A 14,318-nucleotide genomic window follows, 5' to 3' on the forward strand; every position below is an offset into this window, starting at 1 on the left:
AAACTCAGGTGAGAACTCTTCCCAATCAAAGAAAAGCATTGACTTATGTCTTTCCGCACCTATCCCCTGCAATTATTGCCTGTAACATCAATCAGTGCACCAGAGAATGCTACAAAGTTAGTAAAGTTAAATGTTGATTCCATTACCACAGTATTTATTATTGTGCATTTTTCCATTTTTCTTGACATGTGTACTTTTCTACATTCTTCTTGTGTAGCGTAAGTCTAAAATACCTTTGTACGAGAGAAAATATCATTGTTCACAAATAGAATGAACATTTAAGGAAAGGGAAAAGTCCACTAAAGATTGAAAGGTTTCTAAGAGAGTAATAAATTCTAGGTGGAGTCCTTTTCCTAGCCATAGGGTAATTGGCCATGTTGTGAAGGGTCATGACTGTGATCTCGTTACAGCCACGAACTCAAGAAGGAATGACTTCAAAGCTTCTGACCTATTCTTAGCTCTGAATTATGCAGAATAACTATTGTGTTTATAAAATCAGCATTAACTTAAAAAGAAAAAAAAACAATACTTAGTTGATCTTTGACCTCCGTTGATATATGAGCAAGCTTTCTTTTGTACAGAAGTCCTATTTATCATTAGCTTCTGCTAAGATCTTAATGTCACACTCATTACGGTAAGTTCCAATCCATTTTATTTGTTCGAAGATCTTAAGCTTACACGTTATTTCACAGTTTTCTTTTAGTAGAACCAATATAATTGGTGACAGCAAGGTCAAAGTAAATTTACAGACAATATTTGATTATTTCAGTGAAGGAATATGGTGCTTAAATTAATATATATATATATATATATATCTGTAAGCGACAACTAATTTAAGAATACATCTCATCTGTGCTTGAGAATACATCTTACGAAGTATTGTTCATAAATGATTTTTAAATTTGGAGAATATTTACAATATATGGCATAGTTACAACTAAAACGTATAGAGGAATTTTTACGTAGAAGTGTACTAAACCTTTGTTTGTTCAGATAGTAAAGAAATATTCAATCAATGATATGCTTTGGAAAACTTTTTGCATAATAATTCTTTGATGTATTTAATTATTTATGCAATAATTCATAAGTATGTTAAATTTCATTGGTACCAATAAATAAGATCTTATTAAATTTTTCTTTAAATAAAGATGATATATAAAACCCATTAAGTTAAAATAGTCGCCGGTAAAACAAATTTAATGCTATATTTCACGTTTGAAGTTACCATCACTTAAATATCCGCGTATCCATAAATGATAGTTTATGATTTTGTTAATGTTCAGTAACGAATTTTATACTGTTATATTTGTTGTTAATCTAATCCAAAAATCGTCGTTCAAGTCGATAAACATAATCAGACTTTGTAAAGGTTATGAAAGTGTAGTCTAGCAATTTAGAAAACTGTGTACGTTCTTCATTCCAATGCTTTTCATAACAATAAAGAAAAAAATTGGTCAAAAATCAGTCGAACTACAACTCATAGCCATGCCATTAGTTCCATCATAAAGGTCACCATCAAAGAGAAAGCAATGTATTTAAGCTGAAAATTTTATCAATTTCAAAAATGCAGGTTTAGAAATTCTCAGATCATTCTCAAAGTTGTTATAAAAATCAAATCAGCACATAAATGCATAAATTATTCTTAAGATATATTCGTGCACAATGATTCAACGTTAAAGCTAGCACAATAAGCAATGCTATAAAACGTCAATTGTCGTGCTAAACTGTCTTTCAAAATATATTACATGCCTTCAAAAAATCGGCTAAAACCCAGTCTCTCTCGTATTTTGTTTTGTTGGTAAGCATGAATATACACTAAACGACTAACCCGAATTAACTAGAGAAATTCATAAGGCAACTATTGCAAAAACTGCTCATCTTGTATAAAATAATCTTTAAACTTCAACTTGTTTTGAATATATTAAATTTTAAGTTATGGACTAAAACTTTCTTTTCAGTGTCGTTCAGAACAAATTTTGAAACCGAGTCATCTGGTTGTTCTGTCATGAATTGTATACCTTTACTGTCCTTTTAACTTGTATAATTTAAAGAGTTGTTTTATTTTTCTGACATTCTATGAGAATATCGTTATTCTGTCTTTTAATTAAACTTTTAAAATGTAAGAAGTCTAAACTATTTATTTGGTTTTTAATGAACTAAAACCTTCTATGAGCTTTAGTATTAAAAATGCGAATAAAATATTATTTTGTCTAGTTTCAAAATTTATCAATTATTTTTACCTTTATAATATTCCCTAAACTATGGAGGAACAGAAATGGGGCATAGAAACTTTAGGATTCAAACCAAGAGGTAGCATGTTTTAATGTTTGCATTCGTTCAAGAGACTACTATATAGAATATTTGACTTATATTTCTTAAGCATTTCTAAACTGAACTAGAATAAGTTTACAGTAACGTTTTTTTAAAATAATATCAGCAAAATAACTGTTTATGAGATTAGTTTGTTTATAATTAAGCTCAAAGCTTTACAAGAGGCTATGTGTACTCTAACAATTCTCAGTGACGAACCCCGGTTTTTAAGGGTGTGAATCCATATACATACCGCTATGCCACTACGGAGCAGTTACGTATTCTTAAGAATAAAATACTAGTAATACATGAGGTATAATAGACCTGAATTTTAATAACAATTCGCAAAATACAATAATACATCGACATACGAAGTAGATGTGTTCCTGGAGCTTTGTTTATATATTGAAGAATTTATAACATTATTTTTATGAGGATGCTTTCCCAGCTTCGTAACTTACCATTTCACATTATTAACCCTTCGTAACTTACCATTTCACATTATTAACCCTTCGTAACTTACCATTTCATATTGTAAACTCTTCGTAACTTACCATTTAACATTATAAACCCTTCGTAACTGACCTGATTCCCAGTGATACAAACTAGATGAACTGGTAACTATAATATATATTATTAAGCATCATTTTAAGTGTTAAATATGTAATATCTAGCCCATCCATTTATAAAAAATCCGACATTAGTTTAAAACCCAGCGTGACTTAAAAGCAGAATTTACATTGTTAATCTCTGACATAAGTTTGTGAATGAACAAACTCCCATTTAGACGGCCAGGTGGTTAGGGCGCTTGGCTCGAAATCTGTGGGTCGCAGGTTCGAATTTCCATTTCACCGCTCTTTTAGCCGTGGGGGCGTTATAAGTTTCTATCAATCACACTATCTATTAGCAAAAGAGTAGCCCAAGTGTTGGCGGTGGGTATCCATGACTAATTGCCTTCTCTCTTGTATTTTAATACTAAATTAGGGACAGCTAGCGTAGATAGCCCTCGTGAAGTTTTGAGCGAAACTGAAAACAAACCAAATCAAACCCTTTTATACGGAGGATATGTTCATCATTGACCTTTGTTCGGATCTTAAACCAGTTAAACACTTGTTTGATTGTGTTCCAGCACACTAGGTGTATTTGCAACCCTTTTAGTAGAGCCAACATAATCATGCTAACAGCAAGATATACCTTGGTTGGTAGTTAGAAAGCGCAGTTGTTGTTTGTTATTAAGGATAAAGCTACACAAAGGGCTATCTGTACTCTGCCCACCACGGGTATCGAAGCCAGGTTCCTAGAAAGTACAGATGACTGAGGATATGTGTAGAGACTTGCAGGTTAATGGTATAGGGCTATCTCACCGTCACGGGGAACAACTTAGATGGAGCATTGAAGAGGGAGACACGTTAGGCGGAAGTAAATCTCATTGTGACATGAGGCATTTCGCCAGCTCCACTTTGCGTCAATGTATAGCCTGAAAATGAGTTATTCTCTGTATTTCTTCATTCTTCCAACCAAAAGTAGGGATCAGATATTTGTTTGCACATATGTTCCTGTTGGTGAGATAACGTAAATCTCTCTCACTCCAATATTCAATAACACAACTAAGAAAGACGCGAACCACCTCCTTAAACATCCTGAGCATATTACTAGAAGGCTAGACCCATGGACACGCAGTGCTACACTGAGTATTATAGGTCGTTCTTCTCTGGTGTTACTTTAAGTTTTCCATGAAAGAGGTTGCAGCAGTACTAAGTATATTACAATACTGCGTGCTTTCTGTAGCACTAGTTTTTATATATAGGTGCTTTTATTACCCACTTGTATAATTAGTTATTACTAAGATATTCTTCAGAACTTCTGATGAGAACCGTCTTCATTTAGAAAACAATGCTGTAATGTATCTTTGTGAACAGTTCTCAATCTGTTTTTGTTTTGTATCAAATAAATACCGTCTTGTATTGTATTTTCTTGACCTGTTCTTGACTTAGTTCAGTTCCAGATAAACGTTTCTCCTGTTACTCCTGCACTTTCAGTTACTATTTTTTATTGTCAGATTAATCAGTGGACGACTATCTGATCTAACATCAGTAATGTTAAGCTGAGATCAAATGTTTAGAGTTTTGAGAGCACATCGAGGCTGTCTTCTTGCCATTTTAATTTTAAAATGATCGTGATGTAGGTACTATCTGAGAAATTACGTTTTTTTGTTTCCTTTAAACAGCTTTCAACTATTTGTCTTGTTCAGATTATTTTCAACTATACCAGATCTCATTTGACTTTGAGAGTTTTCAACTTTGATTTTTTTAACTTGTCAAATAAAGATCACTTTTCGCTTTGTTTTTACATAACTGTTTGTCTCTGTTTTCAATTGAGTCAGAGTTAAAAATTTCATGATGAATTTCTCTGTTATTTGCAAGTAATGTTCTTATCGGAAAGTTAAAACCTATTTTTAGGTTGATTCTCACATATTTTATGTTTTATAAAAGTAGTAAATAATTTATGAAATGCATGTACACAATAAAAATTCAAACAACTTATTTTCCATAAACGACGTTGATCTAGAGCACAGCCGTATAACTTCGCTATAAGTGCTAATACTTGTGAGCTACAAGATCTAACCTGGTACCACAAGGGGACTAAAGAATTATATTCTAAAAACACTTGATTTCAGCTTTATATTTATTTTAAGAATACGTGTTTAAGACATATAGAAGATTCCATTCTTCGAAATCGACTTTAAGTGCTATTTGTTTTTTTTTGTTTTTTTTATAATTATATACCAAATTGTTTTGAGCTTTAGGGTTAAAATACAATTAAGTTTAGGACAGAATTTGGACCAGGGACTGTCATTTTCCCATATCTGATTTACATATATCTATCTGAACCAGTTAGAATAATCAGTTTTCGTTACGTCAGTCATTCTGTCCGTGTTTTTAAAATGTAAAAAAATAGTTTAAATTGTTATTTATGCAAGTTTTACACATGTGAAAAGATGATAGATAGTATTTTATACAAAGAACATTACAATGAAACAATAAACAGAAAGAAACCAATCAACAGTTTAAACGCGTTGTTAAATTAAATGCAGACTTAAATTAAAAAACAAGTAAATAGTGAGAATAACTGTATAATAAAATGTCATTATGTATATTTATAAGAATTACAAAGTTTACTTTAAGTATTTTTGTTATAATGTTTAGAGTTAATGTTGCATATTGATATAACACAGTTCCTTTGCACTTTATTGTTTTATGTTTTGCTCTACATAGGTAAGTTCTTTCATTTTAAGGGAAGGCATGCAATGATGATGAATCTTATTAACATCATTAAACTCAGTGTCATCAATAAACAGATATGCAGTAATATATCGTTAATATAAGCTTCTTATTTTAGGTGTTAAAGGTATTTTTTGTAATATGAGTATTCATTGGTTTATTTTTATTATAATACTTTACAAGATTAGCGAACAGATGGTATTTTTGACTGACCTGATTGAATATTTAAACGTTTTCTGGAACAAAAGCTCCAGGACTAGGATAAATTGTTCATGTGTATATGTATAAGAAGCTAATGCCCGTCTGTTCGCAAAACTCTTACCACTTTTAAAGTCCGATTTGGATGAAACTTCGCACGATTTTTCAATATCATAAGAAGATCCTAATAAAGTTTCTTTACAACTGGACCTCTTGTTAAAAAAGAAAATCTAATGAATGTGTTCACGTTTTTAAGAAATAAGAGTTTGTTTGTTTTTTAATTTCGCGCGAAGGTACACGAGGGCTATCTGCGCTAGCCATCCCTAACTTAGCAGTCTAAGACTAGAGGACAGGCAATAAGTCATCACCATCCACTAACAACTCTTGGGCTACACTTTTACCAACGAATAGTGGGATTGACCATCACATATAACGCCCCCACGATGGTGCGATGGGGATTCGCCCGTAACCCGCAGATTAAAGTCGAACGCCTTAACCCACCTGGCCGTGTTGGGCCATAAACGAAGCTCCAGGAACACATCTACTTCGTATGTCGATGTATTATTGTATTTTGCGAATTGCTATTAAAATTCAGGTCTATTATATCTTATGTATTACTAGTATTTTATTCTTAAGAGTATGTAACTGTCTCCCAATGGCACGGAGGCATGTTTGTGAACTTACAACGCTAAAAACCGGGCTTCGATACCCGTGGTGGGCAGAGCACAGATAGCTTATTGTGTAGCTTTGTGCTTAATTTAACAACAACAACATGTAACAATTCATAACTTCTGTTATTATTTATGTGAATCAATTATTTATACTTATTAGTATATTGAAAGAAAAGAGTACATACAGTAACGTTTAGTATTGTGGTTTAAAACCTATAGTTATAAACTTCTTACAGCATCTGACATTTGCTTTATGTTCTAGATGCATGCCACCAAAAGTTCAAGGATAGGAGAATATATCCACACATAAAACAAGTTGAGTGGATATTATAAATTGATAACGAATCCCACTTTTTGTTTAGAATAGTCAACCAGTTGGCAGTGGGTTGTATGGGTTAAGTGCATTTCCCTCTAATCTAGTACTTCTAAATTAAGGGCAATAGCGCAGATAGCTCTCGAGTAACTTCGCACAAAATTTTACAAATAAATGTAATAAGTATTTAAAGTGCCAGCTAGATTAATTAAAATTATTACTTATTTTTTGTGTGCTTTCTTAGCGCAAAGCTACAAACTGGATTAACTTCTCTTTGTACACCTCGAAAATCAAACCCCAGATTTTAAAGTTTCAATTTGTGAACTTATTACATTGAGGGACATCCACTTTTGTCTCACGTGGAAGAACTTAGAATAAATAATTCCCTCAGTAATTTTATCACTTTACACTCTTGTTAATTTTGTAATTGATAGATTCACAGTTGATAAGTTTTGTTTTTTATAAATATCAAAACGTATAGAAACAAAATCATACAGATAAATAGGTGAAAGTCCAAAGTTTTACAAAATTTTAGAGCTTATCAGTTTTAATTGTAGAAGTAAATAGGAAGGTATTATGTAAAAATGTATTTGGATATTGGGAAAAGAGGGGAAAAACACACCTGAAAAAAAACGATAATCTTTCCACAGAAGTATTACTAGTAATTTCCTACTGATATTATCCCACTATATTATTGATAATATTACCAGTAAATCGTGCAATAAGTAAATGACATCTGTTTAAGAGATCTGAATTCGCATGTGTGTTCTAAATAGATTTATTCATTCTATGATATTCCACAAATCTGACCAACAGTGAACAGGCAGAATCATTACTTAGAGCTCTGTTATGTGAACCATTGATATCTATGGTGTGAAAACACTTTTCAGCTGCAACCATTAAACATATTTCGTGTATAGTATACTGCAATGTAGCCAGAGAAATGTTAACTACTTTTATAAATACTTTTCACTGGAGTCACTAGATGGAACCCAGATCTAGCCAATCAGCAGCGACTAGATGAAAACATTTTCGTTACATCACTTTTGAAACCAATCGTAGAATAATAGACTGATAGCTTCCAGAAATTATTTGTACTGTCCTACAACTTAAATTTAAAACGTACGTAGTCGTTATCTACTGAATATTGCATTGTTCAGTTTGTGAATTCAGTTATTTAAATGAATGAAAAGCAGTGTAAAATTATTGAATAAAAATAGAAGAAGTATTGGCGAAAATATTTCGTACAGATAAAGATAGACAAAAATCGAAGACCTTTAGTTAAAGGCATTGCAAAAAAACATATGCCCTCAACGCTGCTAGAATAAGTAGCCAGATAGTTTAACTGGCACATAACTACTTTTGGCCAAGTTATATATAATTTAGTTAAGGAGCGTTTTAGTGTAGAATGCTGATTAAATAATCTAGCTGAAGCTGTAATGAACAGCTACTAAAGAAATGTCTGAAGGTACCAACTTGTCTTAAGGTTAATAAATTGTATATCCTTTCAGCATAATCACAGAGATATATATATATATAGCTGACAAAATCTCCAAGATTATGGAAATGTTCAAAAGTGTTTCATCTGTTTATGATTAGTATAAAATAACGATCATAAATTACCATTTTGAATTAACAGGTTACATTAAAAAGAGTGAAGTGTAATCATGAAAATTTCTTTTTAACAAAATAAATTAATGCAACTTTACTTAGTATATTATCTTACTGTTGTTAACGTTAACAAACAAACGTTAAGGCACTCGACTCGTAATCTGAGGGTCGCGGGTTCGAATTCCTGTCTCACCAAACAGGCTCGTCCTTTCAGCTGTGGAGGCGTTGTAATGTGAACGTCAATCACACTAATCATTGGTAAAAGAGTAGCTCAAGAGTTGGCGATGGGTGATGTTGACTAACTGCCATCCCTCTGGTCTTACACTCCTAAATTAGAGACGGCTAACGCCGATAGACTTTGTGTAGCTTTGCGCGAAATTCAGAATACAAACAAACAGGCTCCGAGTCACGTCACAACTCATTTTATCTTATGTTTTTACAATAAGAGTATATATTGTTTTTTTTAACTTCCAAAACTTCTTCACCTCTGATCCTCTTGAAAAATGAAGGCTCATCCATTTTATGACACCCAGTGGAACAGCCATATATCTGCGGACTTACACCGCTAGAAACCAGGTCTCGATACGAGTGGTGAACGGAGCTTAAATAGCATATTGTATAGTTTTGTGCGTAACTCCAACCAACCACTAATTTTAGAGTAACGTAAATAATCAAGCCCGACATGGCCAGGTGGGTTAAGGCGTTCGACTCGTAATCTGAGGGTCGCGGGTTTAAATCCCATCGCACCAAATATGTTCGCCCTTTCAGCCGTGGAGACGTTATAATGTGACGGTCAATTCCACTATTCGTTGGTAAAAGAGTAGCCCAAGAGTTGGCAGTGAGTTGTGATGACTAGCTGCTTTCCCTCTACTCTTACACTACTAAATTAGGGACGACTAGCGCAGATAGCTCTCGTGTAGCTTTGCATGAAATTCAAAAACAAACTAACTAAACTGCTCTTAGTTAGTTAAATCGTGAATTTCTTTCTAGTTCTTGCAAGTTTGCTTATTTTATTAGGAATCAAACTGTGTATCATAATCCTAAAATAAAGAAGGATGACTTACGAAGATTCAGTGACTTTCATAGGATTTTACTTCGAAAACTAGTCCAACCAATTTGAACTGAGAACACACTATTTTTCGAAAACGCTTAAATCAGTTATTCTGAATCCCATATAGATATTAGGAGTGTTAGTCTCGAAACTGAGATGCAAATGTAATGTTGCAAAATGCTCCATTTGTTTGTTTATTTGTTGAACTTACGCAAAGCTACTCAAGGGATATCTGCGAAGGCAGTCTCTGGGCCAGAAATGATAGACTATACGTTAGCACCACTTACTGTTACTTCTTGGACTACTCTAATGGAATCATAAGATTGGTTTTCACATTATACCGTTCCCACTGTTGAAATGGGGAGTGTCTTCAAGGATGGAAGTCAAACGCGCTACCTGAAGAGTATGGGCCGAGCGTCCAAACCACTAGGTCATGCCACTTCTGTTACCATGGTAACAAATAGTCTGAACATTTTACACCTGGCATTTCAAACTCCCTCCGCCCAAAAATGACTCAACGCATATAAATCAGATTTCACCCACGACAGTAAGGCGGAGTTTCCTTCTTGTAGTCAAATTAACAATAGGGTAAACAAACTAAGTACAAAACGTTAAAAACAAAATATTTCCAACATCTCTCCAACAGGTTCAGAGTAATAGGAAATCTATGGTGCCAATAGTAGAACTACTTATTAAAACATACAAAACAAATAGTATGGCGATAAGGATCACAGTGTGCATATTTCATGGTTTTCAAAGATGGTAAAATAGAGGCAACCAGCAGATAACTTGAGAAAAGTCCATTGGTGAAGAACACTGGTGTCGATTGGAGCTCCATAAAGATATGTCAACATAAGATAAAATGAGTTGTGACGTGACTCGGAGCCTGTTTGTTTGTATTCTGAATTTCGCGCAAAGCTACACAAAGTCTATCGGCGTTAGCCGTCTCTAATTTAGGAGTGTAAGACCAGAGGGATGGCAGTTAGTCAACATCACCCATCGCCAACTCTTGAGCTACTCTTTTACCAATGATTAGTGTGATTGACGTTCACATTACAACGCCTCCACAGCTGAAAGGACGAGCCTGTTTGGTGAGACAGGAATTCGAACCCGCGACCCTCAGATTACGAGTCGAACGCCTCAACCCACCTGGCCATGTCGGGCTTGATTATTTACGTTACTCTAAAATTAGTGGTTGGTTGGAGTTACGCACAAAACTATACAATATGCTATTTAAGCTCCGTTCACCACTCGTATCGAGACCTGGTTTCTAGCGGTGTAAGTCCGCAGATATATGGCTGTTCCACTGGGTGTCATAAAATGAATGATCCTTCATTTTTCAAGAGGATCAGAGGTGAAGAAGTTTTGGAAGTAAAAAAAAAACAATATATACTCTTATTGTAAAAACTGCTTTTGAGAATAAAAAGCGGGAATGTTCTAGTTTATTAACATTGTTTGTTTGTTTTTGAATTTCGCGCAAAGCTACAAGAGGGCTTTCTGCGCTAGCCGTCCCTAATTAAGCAGTGTAAGACTAGCAGGAAGGCAGCTAGTCATCACCACCAACCCACCAACTCTTGGGCTATTTTTTTACTAACGAATAGTGAGATTGACCGTCACATAATGACGCCCCCATGGCTGAAAAGACGAGCGTGTTTGGTGTGATGGGGATCCGAGCCTTCGACCCTCCTAATTAACGGGCAGAAACAAATGAAAACGAAGTTCGTATAGTAAGTTCTGCAACAAATGAAAAGTAACTTTAAAAAAAAGACGTTCTGTATTAAAAAAAACTCCTCACAGATGCCATAATTAACAACATCCTTACTTGTTACCATTAAAATACGAGTGTTATTTCTGGTGGTTTTTTTTCACAGAAAGTGTTGAAAAACAACAACAAATTTTCGTGTATAACTTAACAAGAGTTTTCTCTGGTACAATCACTTTAGGATCACTGCCTCTCCCCCCTCCCCAAGTTGCAAAACGAATTTACAAGGTTAGAACCCGGGTTTCGTTACCCGTGCTTAACTTCAAAAAACAACAACAGCAAACACCTTGGAATCCTTCCTTTCCTATTCTCACCATAATAGGCAGTTTACAGTTTTCAGACAATTGCAAATGCCTTACTGAGTTATGATTCATTAGTCCTCGAACTTCTTAAACTGCAAATTTTAGTAAACGGCCCGGCATGGTCAGGTGATTAGGGCACTCGTAGATGCTTGTAGAATTAGACATACAAACAGTTGTGGAACTGCTCTTTTATTCGAGAACCAGTGATTCAATGTAATGTTATTGACAATGAGAACAAACAAACCGATAAACCAAAAATTAGTTCTCAACAGAAGTTTAAAAACATTTGGGAACAATTCACATATACGTCTTCCTGTGTTTTTCTTAACGAGCAGTTCTGTTTACCTACGTTTTGTAATCCAACAGAGAACATTATTCTCGGCGCATTATACATTCTAACTTTGAGGGTGGACAACTTAGTCAATGATTGCTAATAGTTGTGTTAGTAACATATAACTGGAAAAACATTCCTAATAATTATATTTTTATGTTATCGGTGGATTTGTGAAACGAATAATAAACACTTAAATACAATAAGGTCTAGAAATTAAATTACTGATTAAATTATTCTTATATTTGATATGTATAAGACTGTCAATATTACTATACAACCTTGAATATGTTGGTTTATGATGGGTACCTATTTTAACAAGCACTCTCTGGTTCAGTGGAATCAGAATGGTTAATCACTTTGTAGGAATCGTATCTGGGATTTAGTATTTTTTTCTGAAAAGTTATAAGAAATTCAGAAATGCATGCTGATCTGTACTTGAGTAACATCCGAAGAAGTTATGATTGATTTTTGTCAATATAGTTGGATGATTTTTTAAACTTCAATTTAGACACCAGTTGTAGTTTAGAATACTGGCATTCCCGGACTTTTTGTGAAACCTTTGAAATACTACCGAGACAACGAGCCAGAATATGTGAGTGTTTGTCCTCGTCGAGATGGAAACGAGGTCGGGTTGAAAGCTAATCAGCAAATGTAAAGTATCAAAATGTACGAGGTGTTACAAGGTTAGCAGGTGTGGATGTGATTTTGATGACGCACCAATTGTTCAACAGTTTAGCCGTAAGAAAAGTTTTTGTGGAGGTGTTGCTATCTGGTACGCATACACACAGGAGCTGTAAGCTCTGTTTGGAATTTAGCACAAAGCTACACAATGGGTTATCTGTGTTCTGTCCACAGATAATCTGTTTTTAGTGGTGTGAGTCCGCAGATATCCCTCTGTGCCACTGGGGCAGGGAGTAGGGACAATTGTAAACGTACAAATACATCCGAAAACCTGCCATCAAATGAATTCGAGATTCAAATGACGACACCTGACGGTGTGAATAAGAAGGAATTAATATCGTGTAAGGGACAAAAAATACGAATACTTTTTTCTGTGTGTAGTAAAGGGATAATAGAAGAGAGGAGTCTTATAGTAAGATAGAGAGAATTACCATTGCGTTGGGATGGTCGGCTGTGGTAGGATGGAAACGTCTTAACAAACACTCGGTTCATTAAAATATCATAGCAAAATATTTCCTGGATGATCCCTTATACAACCACGTATCTTATTCTTAAGCTTCCAGATTTCCGTATCTGATGACATATCCCACTATCTACCAAAATAGTCCTACTTTTTACAGTTTCATAAGAGATTGTTTGCTTAATAAGTAAAGAAGTTAATAAATTCAATTCAAAGCTATAAGTTGGATTTAAACAAAAGTAGATAAAAAATGGTGAAACGTCTTCTGCTTATTTCTTAAATTTAACACATATATATATATATATAATCGGAACGTTTTCAAAAATCACGTTAAACTAAACTGAAGTAATAACTAAAAAATGAAATTCTAAAATATTTTACTATGTGATTGAAAATGAGAAATGACAATTTATAGGATATTTACTTAAATGTACTCCTAAGAGGCCCCCAGTGGCACGGCGATATATCTACGGAGTTACAGTATTAAAAATCGAGTTTTGATACCCGTAGTGAGCAGAACTTAGATAATCCGTTGTTTAGCTTTATGCTTAACTATAAAACAAAGAAGCACAACTATTAAAAGATAAAAATAATAATTTTCTGCAGAAAGTAGGCTTAGTAAAATAAATTTGTCTTGAGGAAGAACATAAATTAGTAAACAAGTCTAAACAAGAATAGCTTCTATTTCAGAACAAACTAAGAAAGGAAATATTTACAGAAATGGATATTAGTTGTTTTATTATCTGCCGTTTATAAACTCATTATTTAAATGTGTATAGCAGAACTTGTGAAATGATTCATGAAGACAGGTTTGTTAGAGATAATATTAGAACCGTATATGAGAAGTTTTACAAACAAAAACAACAACAATAACAAAGAATAGTATATGCCAGGACTCTTACTATTGTTATACTTTAAAAAGTCTTCAAAGAAGTTCTTTTGTATTTTTAAAAATAAAATTCGCAGATATATTTGGCTTTGGAAACTTAATGTAATAATAAATACTGTTGTTGTTTGTTGTATAATAATGTAGAATCTACTCTTATCCAAAATGTTTTTTAGAAACTTTTTGAAATTAAAGAAAAATGAAAATCCTCTCTCTTCTCCTTATTCTTATAGATAGAACCTCATATCCTGTTTGCTTTGCCACTAGCAACAACATACGAGGGCTGTTCAAAAAATACGCGGACTGACGTCATAAAACAAAATGTACTTTATTTAGAAGTTACAGGTCTGGGACTCCTTCAAAGTACTCTCCTCCCCAACGCACACACTTATCCCAACGGTGTTTCCACTTGTTGAAACAGTCCTGGCACGCTTCTTTTGTAATGTCCTCCAGCTCCT

General features: G+C 33.9%; 1 long non-coding RNA gene across 1 annotated transcript in view; it reads left to right on the forward strand.

Moving 5' to 3' along the window:
- LOC143238835 (uncharacterized) overlaps window positions 1-14,318 on the forward strand; it is a 70,448-nt gene continuing 56,130 nt past the window's right edge. Inside the window, exon 1 of the long non-coding RNA XR_013020798.1 lies at window positions 1-634. This is a non-coding gene — a long non-coding RNA (uncharacterized LOC143238835). The remainder of the gene's footprint in view (window positions 635-14,318) is intronic.

Source organism: Tachypleus tridentatus, chromosome 13, assembly GCF_004210375.1.
Source record: "Tachypleus tridentatus isolate NWPU-2018 chromosome 13, ASM421037v1, whole genome shotgun sequence".
Classification (NCBI taxonomy): Eukaryota; Metazoa; Arthropoda; class Merostomata; order Xiphosura; family Limulidae; genus Tachypleus; species Tachypleus tridentatus.